The sequence below is a fragment of the Mobula birostris genome, chromosome 7 (assembly GCF_030028105.1).
Source record: "Mobula birostris isolate sMobBir1 chromosome 7, sMobBir1.hap1, whole genome shotgun sequence".
Taxonomy (NCBI): Eukaryota; Metazoa; Chordata; class Chondrichthyes; order Myliobatiformes; family Myliobatidae; genus Mobula; species Mobula birostris.
Genome location: NC_092376.1, coordinates 138,512,526 through 138,526,723, shown reverse-complemented (window position 1 = coordinate 138,526,723; position 14,198 = coordinate 138,512,526). Strand labels below are relative to the sequence as shown.

Below are 14,198 nucleotides of genomic sequence, written 5' to 3'. Positions count from 1 at the left end.
ACTGTGGCATATAGTGGGTGTGAGGTTGAGACGAGAGAATAAAATTCAAGAAATAAGAGTGAAAAGAAAGATCACTTATGCAGAAGCTGTAAGAATGTCAAGAGAACAGAACAATGCTCTTAATGAACAGGGAGCAATAGGGATGGGAAAGATGCAACAAAGCACAAATGACAGGATTTATGTAGACAAAAAGGCTCTAGTAACATTCATTGTGGGAGTGATTAATAGTACGGCTGAGGTAATGTCAAAAAGTGACAAAATTCAGTTGGTGGTCAAAGCAGCAGTGAACCATTTAGGGTTAGTAGGACTGACATGGGAAGAAGTGAGGGAGAACGTCACTAATCAGTCAAGCCAGGAAGTGTCATGAGTTGGTTAATACTAATTATGGTGATTCTTTTGCAATGGAATGCAAGGAGCTTACTGGCCAGTAGCCAGGAATTCAAGCACTTTATTAAAGAAATGGTTGTAAAACTGTATGTAGTGTGTACTCAGGAAACTTGGTTGAAACCACCTTTGGACTTTGTGGTATATGGGTATTCAATGATAAAGAAAGATAGAAATCTAGGGGGAGGGGAGGTTGTGCTATGTTAATCAAGCAAGGTATACCATGTAGGGTACTGGGAAAAGGAGATGATCGGGAATACATAGTGGTGGAAGTGTGGGAGAGAGGGGAGGATGTGGTTATAATTAACTACTACAATCCATGTAAAAAGTTGGATTTGGACAGCCCATTAAGGATACAAGGACAAAACAGACATAAAGTAGTGTGGTGTGCAGATTTCACTGCTAACAGCATAATATGGGGGATCCGATTACAGATTTAAACGGAAAGGTAATTAAAGATTTGATGGAAGAAAGTGATTAGGTGTCTATGAATGATGGTAGAGGAACAAGGATAAACATAACAACAGGAATTGAGTTAGTTTTAGATATTACATTAGTGTCTAATACCTTGGCTGGCATTAGTAACTGGGGAGTGTGGACTGCTTCAGCAGTAGGCAGTGATCACTACCCAGTTTTATGTTCAGTGGGTGAAAGAGTTGAAGTAAGACCAGGTGGCGGAACCCCAAAGTGGGTGTTTGGAAAAGCAGATTGGGGTAAGTTCCAGAAGTTGAGTGAAGAAGCATTGACAAGGATTGACATTTCTGGAAATGTAGATGAATTAAACAGTCAGGTGACTTCAGCAATTATTATGGCAGCAGAAGGATCTATATCCAGGAGTAAAAATAGGATGAATAGAAAACTGGTACCATGGTGGACAGAGGAATGTTGTCAGGCTGTAAAAAACAGAAATAGAGCATTCAGGCTAGTTAAAAGAACTCATAATATGCAGCATTTGGTTCAATATAAGAAAGCACAGGCAGTGGTGAAAAGAACTATACGTCAAGCTACAAGGGCAAGTTGGAGGAGATTTTGCAACAAAATAGGAAGAACAACACCTGTGGGAGAGGTATGGGGAATGATTAAGAGGATGGGGGGGGGGGAGATGGAAGGGAATGGGAATATCCAGAAATGATATCTGAGGAGGAAACAGCAGTCTCCAGTAGAGATAAGGCTGAGATCATGGCCAAGTCATTTGTACAGATACACAGTTCAGAAAATTTGTCTGAAGAAGAGAGAAGGAGAAGGGACAGAGCAATGAGTCAATACCCAGGTGTGTTAAACAGGAGGGAAAAAAACTGATGATATAATTGATGATCCATTTACATTGGCAGAAATGGTGAGAGCAATAAAGAGATCGAGACCAACCTCTCCAGGGAAAGATCTGATATGCTAGATTATGCTAAAAAAATCTAGGAGAAGGAGCGCTCTTGAAGTCACTGCATTTTTATAACAGGAGGAGGGAAGATTACCAAGTGCATGGAAAGAAGCAGTAGTAATTCCAATAAGGAAACCTGGCAAGGATCCGTCAAAACCCACTAGCTACAGACCAATAACATTAAGATCAAATATATACAAAATAATGGAAAGGATGATAACAGAAAGGTTGTCGTATGAACTTGAGAAGAGGGGAATGCTGACAACTTATCAGAGTGGTTTTAGGAAGGGAAGGAATCCCATGGACTCAATAATAAGGTTAGAGACTGAAATAAGAAAGGCCCAGGCAAATAAAGAGTCAGTGGTTGCAGTGTTTTTTGACATAGAAAAAGCCTATTATATGATGTGGAAGGAAGGATTGTTAATTAAACTGCACAAGATGGGGGTTGGTGGGAGAGTTTTTAATTGGATTAAAGATTTTTTGTTTGGTAGAAAAATTCAAGTTTGGATTGATCAGAATTATCAAAACAATACATAGTGGGAAATGGCACACCTCAAGGTAGTGTGATTAGCCCGTTACTTTTCATCATTATGATCAATTATGTCTTCACAAAGGTACCAGTGGATATAGCTAGATCACTGTTTGCAGATGATGGGGCCTTGTGGAAAAGAGGCAGGAACATGGAGCATATAATCAGGAAACTACAAGGAGCAATTGATGAAGTGGTGGAGTGGGGTTATGATTGGGGATGTAGATTTTCAGTAGAAAAAACTCAAACTGTATTTTTCACCAGGAAAAGAATTAAGCTAGGGAAGAATTTAAGGATGTATGGGATTGAATTAGAAAGGGTTGGATCGTCTAAATTTCTGGGAGTTATATGGGATTCACAATTAACATGGGAAGACCATATCAGGAAAGTTGAGGAGAAATGTAAAAAAGTAATACATATGGTGAGATGTTTGACTGGTAGGGAATGAGGAGCAAGTTGTTCAGCGTTGAAGAGAATGTATGTGGCTTTAGTAAGATCTGTGTGGGACTATGGAAATACAGCATATGGATCAGCCCCTAGGTCTCTTATAAGGAAACTGGATGGGATTCAGGCTCAGGCTTTGAGAGTGTGCAGTGGGGCTTTTAAAACATCACCAGTATCAGCCCTACAGGTAGAAGTGGGAGTAATGCCTTTGGAACTAAGAAGGATACAATTGATGGCAAACTACTGGGCTAATTTGCAGGGGCACAATGATTCTCACCCTGCAAAAGGAGAGTTGCAGGAGTGCTGGGAAAAAGGGAGGTTTCAGAGGGATAACTTTAATCGGGTAGGGAATGATATTGCTAAAGAATGCAGAGTATTTGATCTAAGGATAAGTCCTTCAGTAGTTTATCCAGTTGTAGCTCCATGGAAGCTTGTATGGCGTGACATAGACTGGCATTTGTTAGAGGTAAAAAGGAAAGGAAAATATAAAACTGATTTGGTAAGTGCATTTAACTGTCATGTAATGGAGAAGTACAGTGATTATACTCAGGTTTATACGGATGGTGCTAAGGATCCTGAAACAGGAGTGACAGGGTTTGTGGTGGCTATACCAGCAAAAGAAATTGGGATCAGCAGAAGAACATCTAATAAGTTAGGGGTGTATACAGTGGAGATGCTGGCAGTGTTTGGTTGTGTTGCGATGGGTGGAGAAAGCTAGACAAGTCAAAGTGTTGATATGTTCTGATTCATCCTTAGTTCTAGTAAGTTTAAGGTCTTTTCACTCAAACAGTTGGCAAGATGTACTTTATGAAGTCCTTCAGTCAGTCACAAGAATTGCAAATCAGGGAGGTCAGGTAAAATTTCTATGGGTTCCAGCACATGTAGGGGTGAAGGGGAATGAGAGGGTGGATGAGTTGGCAAAGAGGGTGTTAAAGAAAGAAAATATAGAAATGCACATTAGTATCAGCAACACAGTGGTTAAGTGTGTAATCTGGGAAAAAAGTCAACCAAATGTGGCAAGAAAGATGAGACAGGGAGGGGAAAGGGAGGCATTTATATCAAATACAAAAGAGTGTTGCAGGTATTAGGGTAGGTAATGGATACAGAAGAGAGGAAACTGTGTGGACTAGGTTAAAGCTGGAGCACTGTGCATTAAATAAAACATTGAAAATGATAGGGAAACACCAGACAGGATTGTGTGAGGAATGTCAGGAAGAGGAGTCAGTAGAATATGCAGTTCTAAACACAAAATAATCTGCAGATGCTGGGGTCAAAGCAACACTCACAACACACTGGAGGAACTCAGCAGGTCGGGCAGCATCTGTGGAAAAGATCGGTCGACGTTTCGGGCCGGAACCCTTCATCAGGACTGTAGAGGGAAGGGGCAGAGGCCCTATAAAGAAGGTGAGGGGAAGGTGGGAAGGAGAAGGCTGGTAGGTTGCAGGTGAAAAACCAGTAAGGAGAAAGATAAAGGGGTGGGGGAGGGGAAGCAGGGAGGTGTTAGGCAGGAAAGGTGAAGAAAGAATAGGGGAAAACACAATGGGTAGTAGAAGGAGGCAGAACCAAGAGGGAGGTGGTAGGCAGCTGGGGGAGGGGGCAGAGTGACATAGGGATAGGGGAAGGGAGGAGGAGGGAATTACCGGAAGTTGGAGAATTCAATGTTCATACCAAGGGGCTGGAGACTACCTAGACGGTATATGAGATGTTGCTCCTCCAACCTGAGTTTAGCCTCATCATGGCAGTAGAGGAGGCCATGTATGGACATATCCGAATGGGGGTGGGAAGCAGAGTTGAAGTGGGTGGCTACTGGGAGATCCTGTCTGTTTTGGTGGACGGAGTGGAGGTGCTCGACGAAGCGGTCCTCCAATCTGCGTCAGTTTCACCGATGTAGAGGAGGCCGCACCGGGAGCACCGGATGCAATAGATGACCCCAACAGACTCACAAGTGAAGTGTTGCCTCACTTGGAAGGACTGTTTGGGGCCCTGAATGGTGGCAAGAGAAGAGGTGTAGGGACAGGTGCAGCACTTACGCTTATAGGGATAAGTGCCAGGTGGGAGATCCATGGGGAGGGACGTGTGGACCAGGGAGTCGCGGAGGGACCGATCCCTGCGAAAGGTGGAGAGGGAAAGATGTGCTTAGTGGTGGGGTCCTAAGTTGCAGGAAGTATGGGATACAGAGAGAGATGATGAGAATTAAACTAAAGGAATTGGGGGTGCAGGAATTCACATTAAAAGGGTTGCTGAGCACGGGTGAGAGAGTACAGGTCAGGGTATTTTTAGCTTTCTTAGGGGATACAGGGTTTTTTTAATAGGATATGATGGATAAGCAGGAATAGGGTACTAGGATGGCCAAAGACGGGAGGATAAAGTGTAGATTAGGGTGTGTGTGTGTGTGTGTGTGTGTGTGTGTGTGTGTGTGTGTGTGTGGTTGGGTGAAGGGATTTAGAATCTAAGTCTATTGCACACTCCGGAGCAGAAGGTGGTGGTAATGTACCATTAAGCTGCGTGCCAACCACTGTAAAACAAGAAGAAGAAGAATGCTTAATTGGGGTTAGGGACTGTTGTTGAACAGGTTCTAGCTAGCATCAGTTGCGCACACTAGTGGGGCCATTAGACACTACACCATGCCTACAGCAAACAATTTTTAAATAGTGCCAGTTGCATGTGTTTGTGTTCAAAAAGCATTGATTTTTGTCATTGATAGTTGACAAGAAATAAGCAGTACGACAATTCAGAACTGTTCTGCTCACAGCAGCTTCAAGCATTCAGTCTTGGCGATGCCAGTAACAGCGGGGAATGAAAATGAAATAATTTCACTACCTCCTCAAGCTAGTAACTATAAAGAATTTGAAGGCACGGACAATCATATTGAATGTTATAATGAAAATGAAGATTTGGAGGATGCAGTCATCAATAGGATTGTATGAAGTCTGTCGATTATCTGCACTGAGTGCCTGCGCTAATTTTGTTAATTGCATACACTGGATGAATTGCTCCATAGATAACTATTAGGAACTAATATACATTTTTATAGTACTGTAGTACTATTATTAGTGTTCCAATGTGTTCTTTATTTTATTTAAATACACTGTTTTCATATGTTTACAAAAAACTGCAACTAATTGAGGTCCATAGCAGAAGCCGTCTCATTGGCTCGCAACTCAACTCTGGAAAATCTGACAGCAAAGATGCATATATCATGATGCTCTTCATCAATTACCACTCAGCATTTTAATGCTATCATCCCCTCAAAACTAATCAGTAAACTCCAAGACCTACACTTCTATGTGCAATTGGATCCTGGATTTCCTCACTTGCAAACACCCGTCAGTTCAGATAGGCAAAGCATCTCTTCCACAATCTCCATCAACGCAGTGCACCACAGGGCTGTGTGCTTAGCCCCAACTCTACTCATTATACACTGATGACTGTGTGGCTAAGTACAGCTCAAACACCATATTCAAGTTTTCTGATGACACTACTGTTGTGAGCTGTAACAAGGGTGGTGATGAAACAGCATACAGGAGGGAGATTACAAATGTGGCTGAGTGGTGTCATAACAACATCTCATTCAATGTCAGTAAGACAATGAAACTGATTGCAGACTTAAGGAGCGGGAAACAAGAGGTCCATATGCAGTCCTCATCAGAGGACCTGTGATAGAGATGGTCAGTAGCTTTATATTCCTGGGTGTCACTACCTCAGAGGACCTGTCCTAGAGGCATCATATAAATGTAATTAGTAAGAAAGCACAATAGTGCCTCTATTTAGGAGTTGGTGGAGATTCAGCATGACATCAAAAACTTTGACAAACTTCAATAGATGTGTATTGGAAAGTGTGTTGACTGGCTACATTATGGCCTGGTATGGAAACACCAGTGCCTTTGAATGGAAAATCCAAGAAAAGATAGTGGATTCAGCCCAGTACGTCACGGGCAAAGCCCTCCCAACCATGGAGCACATCTACCTGAAATGTTGTCATAGGAAAGCAACATCCATCATCAAAGAACCTCACCACCCAGGCCCCTGCTCTTTTCTCGCTGTTGCCATCAGGTAGAAGATACAAGTGCCTCAGGACTCACACCACCAGGTTCAAGAACAGCTACTACCCCTCAACTGTCAGGCTCTTGAACAAAAGAGGATAACAACACTCATCTATTGAGTTGTTCCCACAAAATTAAGGACTTTAAAGACTCTCTATCTTGTTATTTCATGCTCATTTTATTTATTGCTATTTATTTATATTTGCATTTGCATAGTTTGCTGTCTTCTATGCTCTACTTGCTCTTCCATTGATCTTTTTATAGTTACTTTTCTACAGATTTGCTGACAACATCCACAGGAAAAAGAATCTCAGGGTGTATGTGGTCACATACTGTATATATACTCTGACTATAAAATTTACTTTGAACTTTGAACTTTGCACAGCTTAATTGGGCCAAACTATAAACACAAAATAATCTGCAGATGCTGGGGTCAAAGCAACACTCACAATACGCTGGAAGAACTCAGCAGGTCGGGCAGCATCTGTGGAAAAGATTGGTCGATGTTCCAGGCCGGAACTCTGACGAAGGGTTCCGGCCCGAAACATCGACCGATCTTTTCCAAGGATGCTGCCCGACCTGCTGAGTTCCTCCAGCGTGTTGTGAGTGTTGCTTGGGCCAAAATATGCTGGTCCTGATGTGTCTCAATTAACTGGAATCCACTGTATTTCCTTGAGACCTACAATCAATTGTGCATATTTTAGCCTTTTTAGTCCTCCCAAAATACATCTTACAAGATTAAATCCCATCTACCATTGCTCTGCCTACTTTACAACCTCAGTGTTGTTCTATAGCCAGTACTACCCTTCTGACTATCAACAATAACAATTTTCATCTTTACATGTCCACTTTGCTTTTATAGACCTCTTTTAAGAACTTTTACAGCAGCATCTCTGTGGAGAAAGGAAAAGTTAAATGTTTTAGATTGATGACTTCAGATTAAGGCAAAAATTCTGCTCAATGGAGGGCAAAACTCTGCTGCAGAGAACTCAGCTATGGACCAACAGAGAAGGCACGTGGGCAAACATTAGGAATAGTTGTTGATCTGGTAACCCACCCATGAGCTTGTGCACCTTGAGAAGAATGAAGGAGTTGTACTCCAGGGAGCGCAAAGCGCAGAATCAAATATTGCTGTGATGATTGTACGTTTTAGTATCAATTGTTTGGTGACAATGAAGTATAAAGTATAAAGAATAAAGAGTTCTTCTTCATTCTGCCTTGAGGCTTTGCATAAAGGAAGCTATGCAAGCTATAATGGTTTCTACTACAGCCCACTACTGACATGGGAAGTCACCTTGGCCTTGGTGGCTTTTTCCAAAAATATATCAGAGCCTAAGGAATGCTGAGGCAATCCTCAGGATCGTGGTCTTAACTCCATTGGCATAGGTGGCAACTCTCCTCTCTCAGGAGACACCATGCTGAGATATACTTCAACAGTATAGTTGCTGAAATCACATATCTAGTGGTCCCAGTCCCAGAGCCTCAGGACACCTTCCAGGCACTAAGCCCAACAGTGACCTGTCAAAATGATGTCTGATTTGGAGGGTGAGGTGGGCATGCCTCGGGAACAATGCCATGACATTTAGTTACCACTCATTGACTGCTTCACCTTATGCTACAACGATGGTGGTCAGGCCTCCAGGATAACTGCACTGTCAGGCCACTGGCCCAGAGTGAAGGTTATCAAGCCCAGTGTATCCACCTATAACGAGTCAGCCAACATTCGTGTGTTAAAACTGCCTGGCCCTCTATAACAATTGTGGTCTAATGTCAATAGCCAAAATCTTTCAACGACAACAAAAGAAGCTTCAGAAAATATTTCACTAACAATTATCTATTAATAAATATGACATAAACCACATTAATTTGTTATACACTCTTTATTAATGAAGCATTTTATGAGTGAGTTCTTGAATTTTATAATTCAAGAACAAATTTTATGACAACCAACATTGTCTACCCTCATACGTAAAGATATTAAATCCAGTTGGAACATCTTGGAGGGTACATTGTAACAAAATGTCATATCATATTCCATTGAAGAGTAGCCTATTCCAGTTTATATCGATTCACCAACAAAGCTAACATTGCCATGACGATAGCTTCTTTTAATTCAAGTTGTCCGTAGGCTTCACATTTCATTGCAGGTCCCCTCCTTTCCAATCAACCGCAAACAATTCCAGTGTTAGGGATTACATAATATCTATTGCGAAGAGAAAGGGAAGTTGTCTTTACAACAAAATCCTTGCAGTTAACAAACTCTTAATTACATAAGCATTTTATCATGTGTGAAATATAGGCAACATTTTCATCACTTATTTTTTAAATTTCAACATTCATTGTTGAGATTTTCAAGAGAATTTGTCTTAAACCATTCTGAGAAAGATTATGGTCAGGATAAATTACTGTATCACCATTACTCCACATGGTAGTCACTCCAATAATTATACATCTAGAGGTTATCAGTGTTTGTAACATACACTTATATTGTTGAAGGGTCAGGATGAACAGCACCAGCTTACATGCCTCTAGAATATTTTTGGATCACATCATCAGTTTTAAGCTTTCTCTCTGGCTCTTTGATTTAATTTGTGACTGAATTTTCTGCAGTCTGCATGAATGAATTATGTATTTGTTAAATAATCTATTTTCTGCAATGTTTTACTGTCTCTTTGGCATCCCCCATGCTCAAGCTTTAACATCACTATCCTCCACCCTAATGAACATGTACCTGGACTATAGGTGGAACAGTTACACCTTAAACACCTCCCATTGTATAAATATTGTTCTGCCTGTGAAGCATTGATTTGAATTACCAGGCTCCTCGTGCTATTGAAGTTGTCCAATTTCCAATGGTTAATTTTTACCCTGGAGTTGCATATATTCTGCTTTGACACTTGCTCCACCTGATCCATCTTTGATCTAGATCACCCTCTGAACATCATTTCTCTTTCTCTAATAAATTCCGCATAAATCTGGCCCTGTCTAAAATTCAAAATTACCATCTGTTGACTTTTGGTGCCAATTTACAGATATTAAAAACTATTACATTTTCTACACTAGTTACCTAATTGCTCTGTAGGAGCATAGTTCAGTTCTTATCACCTCAGTTCATACTTTTGGCAATTTCATTTATCTGATAAAGTATGCATGTTTCTGTTCCATCTTTCCTGAATATTGTAATGAGATCAACATTCTCTCTGCCGTTTTCCCTCTGACAGCATCTCTTTTCATCTTCAACTGAAGTTCACTTGATTTGACTTGATGATCTTTCAGTTTTCTTCCATTTCCTTCTAGTTCATACTTTTTTTTCAAAAGACTCCATTTTAATTCTTGCTTGTTCCATTTGATTAGAATTTTCTTCCTCAGGCTATTTGTGACTTGTCAAATTTCAAATTATCTTTGATAATATTGACCTCTACATCTTTTATTTCGTGAAGCAAATTGTGATTTTCTAAGACATATTTACTCTCATAATGATGGCTTGAACATCGCAGACATTTATTGAAGAGTCATTGAAAATGACAAAATGGAAGTGATATTATTATCCCTGAATATCAAAGTTTATTTCATGACTTGTATCAACACTCAGCTTATTACAATGGTAGTCTAAAGCTCACAACCAAACCATCATACCCACAATAAATGATGCTTTAGACAAGGTTTCACTTATAATTATACAACATTAATTTTAATGAAAATAAAATAATTCAAATGGATATCATGCATTCTTTGGTAAGTGGAGGCTTAGAACGTAATTCACAAGTATTCTACAGCCATTGGTGTACTGTTCAATATCATCCACAGAACAAGTTTTATCTTTTACTAATACTTCATTTGAAGTTGCACTAAAAGAAAATGTCATCACATATTTCAGTCATGAACAAACCATTTCAGCTTATCACCATTTCAGCAAATGGGCCAATACTGCCATGGCAATCAGTTCCCTTTTCAATATTTATTCCCATCCTTCACAGTGGGGTAAAATTACATCAAGTTGTTTCACATTTAGTCTCTGGAGTAAGTACTGAAGTTTATAGTTTGAAGCAAGAGTGGTCCTTCGATTCCTTGCAGGGAAATGCTTCAAAAAATGACAAATCCTTCCTTTTCTTAGTCATGCATAATAATAATATGATTAAGAAAACTAGATAGGCTTGTCATGACTGATTATATCACAGCCTTACACTGTCAAAGACAGAGTATGTTCTGCTCACTTCCACCTGTGACCACTACTTACACAAACTGAGTTTAAATTGGGATCATAATAAACAATGAAACATATCTCGGCATTCTGTTCTTTCATTTAACTCATTCAGCTGGCAGAAACTTTATCTGATTCTCCCTTTGTTTTGATTAAATTAGTTCAATTATTCAACTTATACATCACAATTTTGGTGCTGCAGTTGTTGGGGAGAGTGTAGAGGGAGGCAGGGTGATCTGCCACATCCTGTAGCTGTGGGAGAAATCTGGGTCAAACCCTTTCACTTTAATAATTTTAACTCTAAGAATTTATGGATCTTTTTTGTGAGAATTTTACCATAGCACTGAAATATTTCATCTAAAGTCTGGTTGAGATTGTCTTCAATCTATTAGGAGTGATTTTGGTTTGTTTCCCTATTTTTTTCTGATACTTGGCCTAAAATTTGATGTGTTTCACATTATATTTGAGGTTTTCATGTTATATTTGAATTGCATCACTAAGGATGGAACCCCTAAGATATGAGAGAAGAAAGGACTATTGTTAAAGATTGGGTGCAGAAGACACAAACCCTAAAATATAGCAATAGCATAGTTGCAAGACTATTATGAATTCTCTCTCAGTCCATGTCAACCATGGATGTTGCGTCCTAGCTATTTTATCAATATGCAAGCCAGGGCAGTATGATATGGAGAGCAAGTTGTATCCATGTAGCAGGCTCCCCCTCTCCACCCAGCTGATGAATCCAAAGGAATGCCAGAGTCCGATATAGTTTGGCACCAGCAGTGTTGCAAGAGTTGCCAGGCAATGTTGAGCTCAATGTAGGACTGCCTTAGAGATTGCAGCTCCAGATTTTTCCTCGCTTTTACTCCTGAAGCTTTCACCACGAGTGGGTATATTGTAAGGCAGTGGAGGTTATAGATCAGAGTTTTCCTTCTCCTAGATGAGCTGCTAACCCCAGCTGACTTGACCCATCTGCCTGAAGAAACTGGTTTTAAGGTGCCAGTAACCTGCCTTTCACCCCTTCTCCTGTCAGTAGTAATGGTTCTGTTGGGCTTAGCAGCTGTGCCACATGTGAAGGCCAGGAGTTGGACTTAGTTGTTAAAGGCTATTTGAGATGCACACCATTGGGACCACTTAATAAATAGTGGAGTTTATGTTCCCCCCCCCCCGCTCCAGCTATGACAACATTAAGGAACCATAATGAAGGGAGTATCATGAATAAAGAAGAAAATTTTATTCAAGCTGATTCCATTTCATTGGAATAAAATGTTATTAACAACAGAGCTGTGTTAAAAATGTATATTATCTGTTGGGACACTAGTCATCAATGCTTACTTCTTTATGCTTTTATGACTATGTTTATATTTTAGGACTTGCATCTCCTCTCAAGGCTCCTTTCTTTAGTTATCCATTCCCCCCAATAAATAACTTAACATCACTTTTTCAAGAGCAATAAGTGATGGACAATTTCAAAAAATGAGGGATGGTTTCCTCCTAGAACTAAACAGTAATGTTCATTGCTGAGTTATTGCCCCTACATATCCCAAATAAAATTTTGGCTCCAGCAAAGTATGAATGACCAGACCAATTCAAGAAATCTATAAAGGCACTTAACTGCCCATATTATCCAAGAGTCATTGCTGGCTGTATGCCTTTAAATGAAGTAATAAATCTTTTGGGCTGAGTCTGTGAAAATTGTTAACTTTAGTTTCACTTTGTCTTGTTCCCTGTCTCTTGAAGATGTTTAGACTCGCCTAACAATACTACTTTAGTTAGTTGTCTCCTGATTGCATAACGCTTGAAACTTTTCCAGAATCATATTTTGCTTGCAGCTGTAACTGAGGTTAGAGATAAATGCAGCTGCTGCTTATTCTCTTGAACTAAGTATAACAATAAAGCTTTACTGATTTGACAGTGATGGTGAAGGTTAGCCTGCCTCCAATCTGAACCAGAAACGTCAGTATTTAAAGAATGCAAGCAATTTAATCAGGAAGCAATGAACACAGCAAATTTTAAAAAGGGTCAAGGTCTTGAAACTTCAATCCATCTCTCCTCCTCTCAGCAGATGTTGCTTGACCTGTGGAGGGTTTCAAGCATTTTCTATATTTGTTTCACACTTCTAGCGTCTGCTGTTTTCCCCCTCAAAAAAAAAATCAACATTCTCTCCCAAATAAGCTTCCATTCTTTTCCTTTCAATAGGATTTCCGTTGCAGTTTAACAGAGGCGCATCAGCTTGTTAGGAATATCTGAAAGTTAGTAATCTGAAGCCTCCAAAGAATAGAGATCCAATATGATCCAATGCGATCCGTTTTTAGAGTGAGGACTAATGTAGTGCTTATGCCCTTAAACGTTGATCTATATTTGAGGATCTCAATCGCCATCTGGCCTTTATGACAGATTTGATAAATACACCATGTGATATAGAAACCTTACAGTAATTGTTTGGATCTGGGGTATTAAAACATTTAACTTCCAAAGTAAACATACACGGACAAATGTTACCGTGATTGATATGGCATTATACAACGGCTCATCATCCACACTTTACATAAATCCCCCCCCCCACCCGCTCCGCAGAGCATCTTTAACCACACCTATCGGACTACCTTGGAGTCTGGAAACCCTTCTTCCAGCCAACCAAACATCCCTCCACAAAGCCCTCACTCCATTACCGTGCACCCCTGGCTAATCTAGTCTCCGTCCCCCACCCTTAGCTCTCAGCAGCTGAGAGATGGTAACCAGACATGGTTGCCCAATTTAAGGCAGCTCAGTGCGACCGACGTATCCTCTGCTGACCCAAACATCAAAAAATCGAAACCCGCCTCAATGCCAAATAGGCTGTGCGTGTGCGTGTAGACATCTTCAACAATTTCCGGAAATCGTGTACGCGTGATTTATCGGAAAGAGCAGCATTCAAGAGAGGAGTCGGGCTGTGGTAGCAGGTTTAAGTTACTCTCTGTCAGCGAGGTGAGTGCAGGCATCCGCACCCAGTGCTGGTCTGGATGCAAAACTATTGCTTGCAAATATACAACTTTAACATTCTCCTTAGGTTACATGGTAACTGGAAAATGAAAATGGCTGAAGACTTTACAACAATTTTTATACAGAATGCGCACGCCAGGGAGCGAGTTATCGGCACTCGTACGGTTCATTTGTCTTCTGGACAAAGTTCTGGCCGTGGCTCTGTGTCCAGCATTCTCTCCTACCTCCCTAATTACTTCT

The 14,198-nt window shown here is 40.5% G+C and overlaps 1 protein-coding gene and 1 long non-coding RNA gene across 5 annotated transcripts in view; one reads left to right on the top strand and one right to left on the bottom strand.

Moving 5' to 3' along the window:
• Positions 1 to 8,670: 8,670 nt before the first annotated feature.
• LOC140200453 (uncharacterized) overlaps positions 8,671 to 14,198 on the bottom strand; it is a 40,533-nt gene continuing 35,005 nt past the window's right edge. For all 3 annotated transcript variants that reach the window (XR_011886622.1, XR_011886623.1, XR_011886624.1), the window contains exon 3: positions 8,671 to 8,978. This is a non-coding gene — a long non-coding RNA (uncharacterized lncRNA). The remainder of the gene's footprint in view (positions 8,979 to 14,198) is intronic.
• Positions 13,834 to 14,198, top strand: part of sting1 (stimulator of interferon response cGAMP interactor 1) — a 37,252-nt gene continuing 36,887 nt past the window's right edge. The window contains exon 1 of one of the 2 annotated variants that reach the window (XM_072263798.1): positions 13,834 to 13,943. The gene's annotated coding sequence lies outside the window, so the exon portion shown is untranslated. The remainder of the gene's footprint in view (positions 13,944 to 14,198) is intronic. The other variant, XM_072263799.1, reaches the window with a different exon arrangement.